The following is an 11391-nucleotide window of genomic DNA, read 5'->3' on the forward strand; positions in this document are numbered from 1 at the left end:
TAAACTGGTCAGGCTGGGCTGAGGAGAGGCAAGCCCTCTCCTCTTTTGGGGCACTGAGTTTAGGAGCACTTCAGCTCTCAGATGTGCCTGTCTCAGGATGCCTCTCTCCACTCAGCTGCTGCCTAGGGGTGATGCCAAGGCTGTCTTCCTGAGCTTCGCCTTGGGCAAGGGAACCTCTCTTGGAGAGGACAGGGATGTACCACTGAGACTCCACAGCCTGCAGGGTTATGCCTTCTTGGAAGCACGGGAACCTGTCTTGTCCTGAGGCTTCAAGGGTTCCCTCATCATGGCCACCCTGTCCTCTGAGATCCACTCCTGGGTGGATAGCACACAGCAGAAATGAGACATACTCCCCGTGGGCGAGAAGGATGGGACCACACAGATGCCAGGTGACCAGCCTCGCACCAGGCCTCTGGAGTCTTCTCTCCTGATCCATTTGGGAGCAGTGATGGTGGATAAGGAGAGAAGGCAGTACAGGGTCAGGAGGGTTTGCTATTTTGTTTTGCTTTTCTGGAAAAGATGGCAATCCTGAGCCCATCATCTCTCAGATTTGCTTACGGATATGTGAGAATTGGACCATAAAGAAGATTGAGCACTGAAGAATTGATGCTTTTGAACTGTGGTGTTGGAGAAGACTCGAGAGTCCCTTGGACTGCAAGGAGATAAAACCAGTCAATTGTAAAGGAACTCAACCATGAGTACTCATTGGAAGGACTGATGCTGAAGCTGAAGCTCCAGTACTGGCTACCTGAGGCGAAGGGCTGACTCACTGAAAAAGACCCTGATGCTGGGAAAGATTGAGGGCAGAAGGAGAAGGGGATGACAGAGGGTAAGATAGCTGGATGGCATCACTGACTCAACAGACATGAGTTTGAGTAAGCTCCGGGAGATAGTGAAGGACAGGGAAGCCTGGCATGCTGCAGTCCATGGGGTCACAAAGAGTTGGACATGACTGAGCAACTGAACAACAAATATTTCCAGGAGCCCTATGGGGCTCTTCCAAGTCTGTGTGTGGTCCATCTTTATGGCTAGAGGTCTCATTTCTATAACAAGACTTAAGGGCCTGGACATGACCTTTATATCCTGAAAAAAAGTCTTTGAAGAACAAGCTGTGAGTCATAGCCAAGTCAATCATACCATCTCTGTGACCTCGGGCAAGTCATTTAGTATCTTGCCTCAGTACTGACCATAACAAAATGGAAAGTATCTCAACAGACACATAATAGACACAGTACAGTGTAACTTCCCCTGGATACACAAAGTATTTTTTTTTTAAGACTTCCTTTTTTTTTTTGGTAGTTTTTTTTTAACTTTGCCCCAGGTCTCAGTTGTAGCATACAGGACCTTAGATCTTCATCAGGGCTTGTAGGGTCTTTACTTACTGCATGTGTGATCTAGTTCCCGGACCAGGGATTGAACCCAGATCTGCATTGGGATTGCAGAGTCTTAACCACTAGACCTTAAAAAGATGCGAATACCAGACCACGTGACCTGGCTCTTGAGAAATCTGTATGCACATCAAGAAGCAACAGTTAGAACTAGACATGGGACAACAGACTGGTTCCAAATCGGGAAAGGAGTACGTCAAGGCTGTATATTGTCACCCTGCTTATTTAACTTATGTGCAGAGTACATCATGAGAAACGCTGGACTGGATGAAGCACAAGCTGCAATCAAGATTGCCGGGAGGAATATCAATAACCTCAGATATGCAGATGACACCACCCTTATGGTAGAAAGTGAAGAAGAACTAAAGAGGCTCTTGATGAAAGTGAAAGAGGAGAGTGAAAAAGTTGGCTTAAAACTTAACATTCAGAAAATTAAGATCATGGCATCTGGTCCCATCACTTCATGGGAAATAGATGGGGAAACAGTGACAGACTTTATTTTTATGGGCTCCAAAATCACTGCAGATGGTGACTGCAGCTATGAAATTAAAAGACACTTGCTCCTTGGAGGAAAAGTTATGACCAACCTAGACAGCATATTAAAAAGCAGAGACATTACTTTGCCAACAAAGGTCCGTCTAGTCAAAGCTATGGTTTTCCCAGTAGTCATGTATTGATGTGAGAGTTGGACCATAAAGAAAGGTGAGCACTGAAGAATTGGTGCTTTTGAACTGTGGTGTTGGAGAAGACTCCTGAGAGTCCCTTGGACTGCAAGGAGATCCAACCAGTCCATCCTAAAGGAAATCAGTTTTGAATATTCATTGGAAGGACTGATACTGAAGCTGAAACTCCAATACTTTAGCTACCTGATATGAAGAGCTGACTCATTTGAAAAGATCCCGATGCTGGGAAAGATTGAAGGCAGGAGGAGAAGGGGACGACAGAGGATGAGGTGGTTGGATGGCATCACTGACTCAATGGACATGAGTTTGAGTAAGCTCCAGGAGTTGGTGATGGGCAGGGAGGCCTGGCATGCTGCAGTCCATGGGGTTGCAAAGAGTCGGACATGACTGAGCAACTGAACTGAACTGAAACACTGGACTACCAGGGAAGTCCCTTAAAGCATCTTAAGATCAGAAATTCTTTCAAGAAACATGGATCCTTAATATTTCCTCCTTGTTTTGAGATCATGAGTTTTTAAATGGTTCTTTTTTTTTTTTTTTAATTTGACTGTGCTGGGTCTTTGTTGCTGCAAGTGGGCTTTTTCCAGTTGCAGTCTCAGGCTTCGCACTGCAGCGGCTTCTCTCATTGCTGAGCACACCTCTAGGGTGTGTGGGCTTCAGTAGTTGTGGCAAATGGGCTTAGTTGCCCAGAGGCAGGTGGAATCTTTCCAGATTGTGGACTGAACCTGTGGCCCTGCATTGGCAGCCGGATTCTTAACCACTGGCCCACAAGGGAAGTCCTCTTAATGACTTTTGATTTTTACCACCACCCTACAGTATAAGGATGGTTCTTGCTCATTTTGTTTTATAGTTGAAGAAACTAAGGTTAAATGACTTAATCGCTGAGAAGCAGGCATTTAATTTCTCCATAGCTGTGATCAGTTACCATTAGTAAAATAAGGAGGATTTTTTTTTTCAAACCCATGTATTCAACTAGGTATTTTGTAGTGTTTTCACTTAATCCTTAATAGTTTAAAGTAGGTGTTGTCTCTATTGTATGATAAAATTCAGAGTTGGTAAATGACCTGCCTACATTCTCATAGTTTAGTACAGACCATAGATTTCAGCTTGGGTCTGTTGTGCTCCAAAGCGCACGATTTTCCACTTAGGCTGCCACCGTCCGAAGGCTTCTATCCACAACAGAGATACAGAATGACAAAAGGACACTCGACTTGACTTCAGGATCCCCCGGGGTTCCAATCCCAGTTCTGCCGTCAAATCCGGGTCCGTCGCTTGGCTGCCATGATTCTCCGGTGAAGGGGAACAATGTTATCTCAGCCTAACTTGGGATGGTTGTAAATAATATAATATGGTGGGTTGAGGTGAGGTCGAGGGGCAGGGCTGAGAATAGCAATATGGCTGGAATCTTCAAAGAGACTCAGTAAAATCCTGTTTCACATCCCTTCTCTTCACGTGGCAGCAGCAGAGAACCCCGTGCTCCCCAAAAGCTCTCAACCCCTGAATCTGTGATGCCATCTCTTCCTATGTGCCATCTCTTTCCTATGTAAAGGGCAGACCAGAGAACAGAGCTGACCAGGCAGGCTGAAGAAAAATGTCCTGTAGTTCCCAGCCCTGGAAAAACAAGAGCTCCTTCATTCCAGGCTTCTGCCAGCTATGTGGGGGAAAGAGCAGTGGCTTCCTAACGAACTTGTTCTTGTTCTAGAAAAGATTATTTCCAGTAGAAAAACTGATCTAGAAGTAGAACTGTGGGTTTAACAGTGGTCTTTCCTTGAGTAAAATGGTTCACCCATTGTGTGAAAATTCTGTTGCTGTCATAAAATCCTAGAACAGCATCCTCTAGAGTTTTGTCTGATAATGTATGAAGGGCAAAAAAACACCCATCATTACATAAGCAAGACAGGAAGGAAGAAGTCTTAAGAGGGATGCTGGGCATAAGTACAGCACACTGCTGCTGCTGCTGCTAAGTCGCTTCAGTCGTGTCTGACTCTGTGCGACCCCATAGACGGCAGCCCACCCATCCCTGTGATTCTCCAGGCAAGAACACTGCAGTGGGTTGCCATTTCCTTCTCCAATGCATGAAAATGAAAAGTGAAAGTGAAGTCGCGCAGTTGTGTCCGACTCTTAGCGACCCCATGGACTGCAGCCTACCAGGCTCCTCCGTCCATGGGATTTTCCAGGCAGGAGTACTGGAGTGGGGTGCCATTGCCTTCTCCAAGTACAGCACACAGCTGAGGTCAAGTCTGAGCCCTTGGGATTAGATATCATGTGGTTCTCTCTTTTCCCACCAAGTAGGGTAAAAATAAACCTACCTTTGCAAAGCATAGGCCCTGGATTACCAAAAGAAACAAATGGTGGCAAAGGTTAGGAATTTTGTGATAACTTGATTTAACAATGGTATGCGCGTGCGTGCTAAGTCGCTTCAGTCGTGTCCTACGCTGTGCGATCCTATGGACTGTAGCCCGAAAGAATCTTCTGTCCATGGGATTCTCCAGGCAAGAATACTGGAATGGGTTGCTGTGCTCTTCTTCAGGGGATCTTCCCGAACCAGGGATCGAACCCGCATGTCTTGTTTCCTGCATCGGCAGCTGGGTTCTTTACCACTAGAGCCACCTGGGAAGTCCAGTAGTACAGATTAACCTATTTCCAGGGCAAGAATAGAGATGAAGATGTAAAGAACAGACTTGTGAACATGGGGGGCTGGGGGAGGGGAAGGAGAGGGTGGGATGAATTGAGAGTAGCACTGACGTATGTACACTGAAGTCTTGAAAACATTAGGCTAAGTGAAAGAAGCAGTCATTAGAGGACCACGTATTATATGATTCCATCTATATGAAACAGTCAGAATAGGCAAACCACAGGGACAGAGAAGTGAGTGGGTGCCTAGGACTAACAGGGTTGGGGGAAATGGGGAATACCTTCTGCTGGGTACAGGATTGTTTTTTGGGGGGAGAGGGTGAATATCAAAATGTTTTAAAATTGATTGTAGGGCCAGTTACACAACTCCATAACTGTACTAAAAAAAAAAAGGGACACTTTAAAATGGATGAATTGTATGGTATGTGAATGATATATCTCCATAAAGCTGCTATTTTTAGAAAAATGCAGTCATAACCACTCTTCTGCCAGACCTTCAGTGTTCCTGCTTCAGGTAATGATTTGTCAGATTCTCCTGGAAAGCATGGTCTGCAGAAGGAAGCTGTAATTACATTCCTTTCTCTCTCTTTTTGCTTCACCACTTGGCTTGCAGAATCTCAGTTCCCTGACTAGGGGTGGAACCCGGGCCATGGCAATGAAAGCCCGGAATCCTAACCACTAGGCCACCAGAGAACTCCTGTGATTACATTCCTTCATGCCAGCCCTTACTGGCTTAAAACATCTTTCACACTCGTGTTCTTGTACCTTTCAGAATCCTTGGCAAAAACGCAAATAACTGCCCGATGTTTTCACAGGTTGTTGAAGCCCTTAGGAAGCCCGAGAAGTAGTGCTGCTGCTGCTAAGTCGCTCAGTCGTGTCCAACTCTGTGCAACCCCAGAGACAGCAGCCCACCAGGCTCCCCCGTCCCTGGGATTCTCCAGGCAAGAACACTGGAGCAGGCTGCCATTTCCTTCTCCAACGCACGACAGTGAAAAGTGAAAGTGAAGTCACTCAGTCGTGTCTGACTCTTCGCGACCCCATGGACTGCAGCCCACCAGGCCCCTACGTCCATGGGGTTGCTAGGGGACCATAATTCCCTTCACAGAGGTTGGAGAAATCCATGATCTGTGTTGCTTTAACTCTGATGGCACTCTGATTAAACCATGTGGCTCACTGTTCTGTAAGTGTATGTATTGAGAATTTAAGGGCCTTCCCAGGTGGTGCTAGTGGAAAAGAACCCACCTGCCAATGCTGGAGAAGCGAGAGATGAGGGTTCAATCCCTTGGTTGGAAAGATCCCCTGGAGGAGGGAACAGCAACCCATTCCAGTATTCTTGCCTGCCTGGAGAATCCCAAGGACAGAGGAGCCTGGTGGGCTATAGTCCCTAGGGTCACAAAGAGTTGGACACGACTGAAGTGACTGAGCACAGCACACTGAGAATTTATAGCTGAAACACATCTCTTCTTGACATAAGTCCCACAGTCAGTATACTCAGTCTGTGGGAGAAAGAAGCCATAATTGCCAAGGGCTTTGGCTTAGAAAGATGGGTGGGCAAAGCCACAGTTGGCAAAGGGACGACTGTTAAGGGATTCTGTAGGACAAAATGTTCATAGTTTTTCTGAGTGATAGGTTTACAGGATTCTTATGTCTTTGTACTTATCTGTACTTGAATCTTATCTGTACAGTGAGTAATGTATTTAGTAAGTAAACTGTTAAAGAAACTTCGTGTTTGGGTTACACCCAACTGCTGCTGAGCGGCAGATCATGGGGGGAAAGTATAATAGAACCAGAGATTAAAATGTTTTAGCTTTCAGCATACTGAGGTTTCCAAAAACATTAGCCTCAGTGATAACTGGTCCTGAAGATCAACACCAACTCCTCACTTAGGAGAGAACTTGATTTCCATGGGTTAAGCCTCTATATTTTAGAGACCATCTACAGACATAAAGCTAAAACTGAAATACAAAGATCCCTTTTCTGTATTAGATCTGGGTCAGTTACTGAAGGGATAAATAATCCTCATTGCTATTTTCAGTTGCTCAGTTATGTCTCTTTGTGATCCCATGGACTCTAGCACACTAGGCTTCCCTGTCCTTCACCATCTCCCGAAGCTGGCTCAAACTCATGTTCATTGAATCGATGATGTCATCCAATCATTTCATCCTCTGTTACCCTCTTCCCCTCCTGCCTTCAATCTTTTCCAGCATGAGGGTCTTTTCCAGGGAGTGAGCTCTTTGAATTAGGTGGCCAAAGTTTTGGAGTCTCAGCTTCAGCATCAGTCCTTCCAATGAATATTCAGGGCTGAGTTCCTTTAGGATTGACTGGTTTGATCTTGCTGTCCAAGGGACTCTCAAGAGTCTTCTCCAACACCACAGTTTGAAAGCATCGGTTCTTCACTGCTCAGCCTTCTTTATGGTCCAACTCCCACCTCCATACATGACTACTGGAAAAACCACAGCTTTGACTATACGGACCTTTGTAGGCAAAGTGATGTCTCTGCTTTTTAATATGCTTTCTAGGTTTGTAATCCTATCACCCATGAAGTGAAAGATGGTTGAGGGATCTAGAAACATTTAGACTGAAGATATAGAAGTGGCAACTATGTTGAGAGCGGTGGTGTGTTTTCACATGGAAGAGCCCTGGGAGGAAGGTCTAGGACACCACTATGTGGCCTGATGCATGTGTGCTATGCGGCTTCAGTCGTGTCCGCCTCTTTGCAGCCCCACGGACTGCAGCCTGCCAGGCTCCTCTGTCCATGATTCTCCAGGCAATAGTTCTAGAGTGGGCTGCCGTGCTCTCCTCCAGGGGATCCTCCCACCTAAGGGATTACACTCATGTCTCTTACATCTACCTGCACTGGCAGGTGGGTTCTTTATCACTAGTGCCATCTGGGAAGGCTTACAGACAGACAAGTTTCACCTCAATTCAGGAAGATTTCAACCACGAGAGAGGTCCATCCCTCGAGTGGACTGCCTCCTGAGACAGTTCCAGCCTCACCAGAAGCTTGGTCTTAACACTGCAGAGGCTTAAAAGGACTTTTAGTTGAGGAGGGTTGGATCATAAGAGAAAACCCTTATGATCCTTCTAGATCTGATTCTACAGTGTAAGCCTCTTTGTACAAGTTTTGGTTTATTTTTATTAGAGTGTGTTCCATTATGGCACCCAGGCTAACATGCGGCTCCAAAAAAATACCATGTGATTCAGTGAACCCTGACTGCCCTTCTGCTTCAAGGAGTGTCTGCATGTACCTGACTGTTCAGGAGCTGCTGCCCTCTAGTGGGAATGAAGAATACAACTGCTTGAAAAGTTACGACCAACTTAGACAGCATATTGAAGAGTAGAGACATTACTTTGCCAACAAAGGTCTGTCTAGTCAAAGCTACGATTTTTCCAGTAGTCATGTATGGATGTGAGAGTTGGACTATAAAGAAAGCTGAGAACCAAAGAATTGATGCTTTTGAACTGTGGTGTTGGAGAAGACTCTTGAGAGTCCTGTGGACTGCAAGGAGATCCAACCAGTCCATCGTAAAGGAAATCAGTCTTGAATAGTCATTGGAAGGACTGATGTTGAAGCTGAAACTCCTATACTCTGGCCACCTGATGCAAAGAACTGACTCATTTGAAAAGACCCCGATGCTGGGAAAGATTGAAGGCAGGAGAAGGGGACGACACAGGATCAGATGGTTGGATGGCATCACCAACTCAATGGACATGAGTTTGAGTAAACCCCAGGGATTGGTGATGGACAGGGAAGCCTGGCGTGCTACAGTCTATGGGGTCGCAAAGAGTCGGGACACGACTGAGCAACTAAACTGAACTGAAAAGTAACCTCATAGCCTTTTGAGTCTGCTGTCTCAAAGAGCTTAGCTTGTGGTGTGAGCACCAAGGTTCTTGACCCGAGCCCATCAAGGCTTTTGTTTATATCCACAGTACCACTACATCCCATAAAATACTGGAACTTTAGCCACTACCTGTAGTCCTCGTTTCCAGAGAACGGCCAGATTTTTGGATGCCTGTTTCAGTTATTGAGTGACACCTGGCTGTTAAAAGAGCACTCTAGAAAGTGCTCTAAACTTGGTTTAAGGATCCTGGTTCTAGCTCATGTTCTGCTTTTCTTGCAGGACCCTGAACAAGTCACAGATTTATTAAATGTATAAAATGCTCTAGAGTTTGGAGAAAAGTAGTCTGTCATATGTGTACTACTTATTGCTACTAATCACAGCAAATTGCCTTGTTTTCCACTCAAGGTTAGGTCTGCCAGGGGACTGACCAAGCCCAGACAACCAGTCAATCCTAAAGGAAATCAACCTTGAATATTCATTGGAAGGACGGATGCTGAAGCTGAAGCTCTAAAACTTTGGCCACCTGATTCGAACAGCTGACTCACTGGGAGACCCTGATGCTGGGAAAGATTGAGGGCAGGAGAAGTAGGTGACAGAGGATGAGATGGTTGGATGGCATCACTGACTCAATGGACATGAGTTATGAACAGACTTGGGGAGATGGTGAAAGACAGGCAAGCCTGGTGTGCTGCGGTCCATGGGGTCGCAAAGAGTCAGACACGACTGAGCAACTGAACAATGGTCATCTGTCTTTAGCCTCAAGGGCAGCCACAGGCAGAGGCTGTTCTTTCCTTAACAGGGAACAGCAGTAGACTGATCAGGAGGGGGATCAACAATGCCCAAGTCGCCCAGCTGTCTGAAAATATTTACCACATTTTTTGGGCAGGTTTTGCCATTCTTGCCAAAGATACAAAACTCTGTGGCTGATGAGTCACTGGCAAGACTTCTGTTTCTCAACATCGGTTCCCTGTTGCTACTGCAGGGCGAATGCAGGCTAGGACTCCACATCATTTGCTTGACTGCTAGGCAGGTATTCAACTCCAGACTGGAGAAAGTCTGGAATAAAACTACAGTTGGTAGCTGAGTAAGGAATATGATTTTCATTAAAAAACAAAAAACAAAAAAAACCCAATTTTTTAAATTATATATCTTTATTTATTTGACTGCACTGGATCTGCTGCAGCATGTGGGATCTAGTTCCCTGACCAGGAATCAAACCCTGGCCCCCCCTCCATTGGAAGCATGGAGTCTTAGCCAGTAGGGAAGTCCCCAAAACCCATTTCTTTGTACTTACGTTCTCTGTCCTTCAAGAATTGCCTTGCTGAGTTTTTCTGGTCATCTTTAAACTGTATTTTCAGTTAGGCCTAGGAAACTATTTTCTGTTGTTCCCTAATACTGGACTAAGCTAACTTTCCATTACTGGTATAAGAGAAAATTTCAAAAGCAGACAATGCTTTGTTCACCCCAGACATCGGACACCATCCACAGATGCTGAGAATAAAACATCTCAGTGAGGCATTTATTAGCCAGAAAACATTTTTTCACTTACATGAAACCTTACAGACTGAAGTGACAGTCAACTGCAAGCAATAAATGCTTAATGGCTTAGTTAGCCTGAACTTTGAAGAGACCTCCCAAATACTCTAAGCCAACTGCAAAGAAAACTTTTTCTCTTTAAAAAATTCAATCACAGTGAGAGTCCACATTAAAGCATAACTTTAACTGGTCTTTTAGTTAAGTCTTATCACTGGCACAAAGAGGTACACTAAGAAAATGTTTTCACTAAAAGGTAACAAACTAACAAGAGCGCTACTTAACTAACTAATCCTGAGTATCATTTAAGAGTAGTTAAGTCTGCCTTAATAAAGCTTTGTTATTAAAAGTGGCCCACTGTAAGAGTGCCTGCCATGGACCCAGTACTGTCTTAGTGTTTCACATACAAAACCTCAAGTCCATATAATAAGCCTACAAGGAACACACATCTGTTAAGTGATTTAGCAAGATCACATGCTGAGCGGCAGCACCAGACTCAGAACCCAGGTCTCCCTATTCTTGCCATGACAGAGCCTTTCCTCCACATCTGAATGCGCTTTGAGTTGAGGAGGGGAAAGAAGTGGGAGGCTGCCGTGATGCCACGTTCTTGTGCTTTAACCGCTATGTTTTCCTTATATACTGGACACCTGTTTCAGATTTTATTGGAAATAAGTTTCAGCCTGCTTCAGTATGTCTTTCACTTTCTATTTATTACCCTCTTTCATTCGTGGCAGACAGGCTCTCAAAGTCTGGAGAATGTTTGCAACAAACAATGCTGTAACAACCTTAGGGACTCCCGACCCTGAATCAAACTGTAATACAGTGGAAGAGGTATTATAGAAGAGAGCTCGTAAGGGCAACCTACAATGCAGACAGGTATACAAAACATGGTTCCCCTGTAAGAGGACCTGGTTCACAACACTGGTTATGATGCTCAAAACTGTGAATCAAAGAGGTGCATTATTATTATATACTTGCTCTTTGCTACTACTTTTTTGATGAGAAGATACAGAGTCACTATAGGTAACTTTCATTTAATTTAATATTTATTTTCATTTTATATCCAGGTCACATTTTCTACATTAAAATATAATCATGCTGTCCTCCCCCGCCCCCACCCCCTACACCTTCAGAGAAAAAACTGAAGAACTTTACACAACTTGAAAGAAAGATGGAATGCACGGAGAAGCTGCTATTGCACCCAGGGAACAAAGAACACAGACACCCAACAGGAGACACGTCAGAAGTGCATAGAAGACAGCTCAGGGCTCGCAGCAGGAAGGAGGAGGAATTAAAAGGCTAAAGCTTTTA

The sequence above is a fragment of the Bos mutus genome, chromosome 8 (genome assembly GCF_027580195.1).
Source record: "Bos mutus isolate GX-2022 chromosome 8, NWIPB_WYAK_1.1, whole genome shotgun sequence".
NCBI classification, from domain to species: Eukaryota; Metazoa; Chordata; class Mammalia; order Artiodactyla; family Bovidae; genus Bos; species Bos mutus.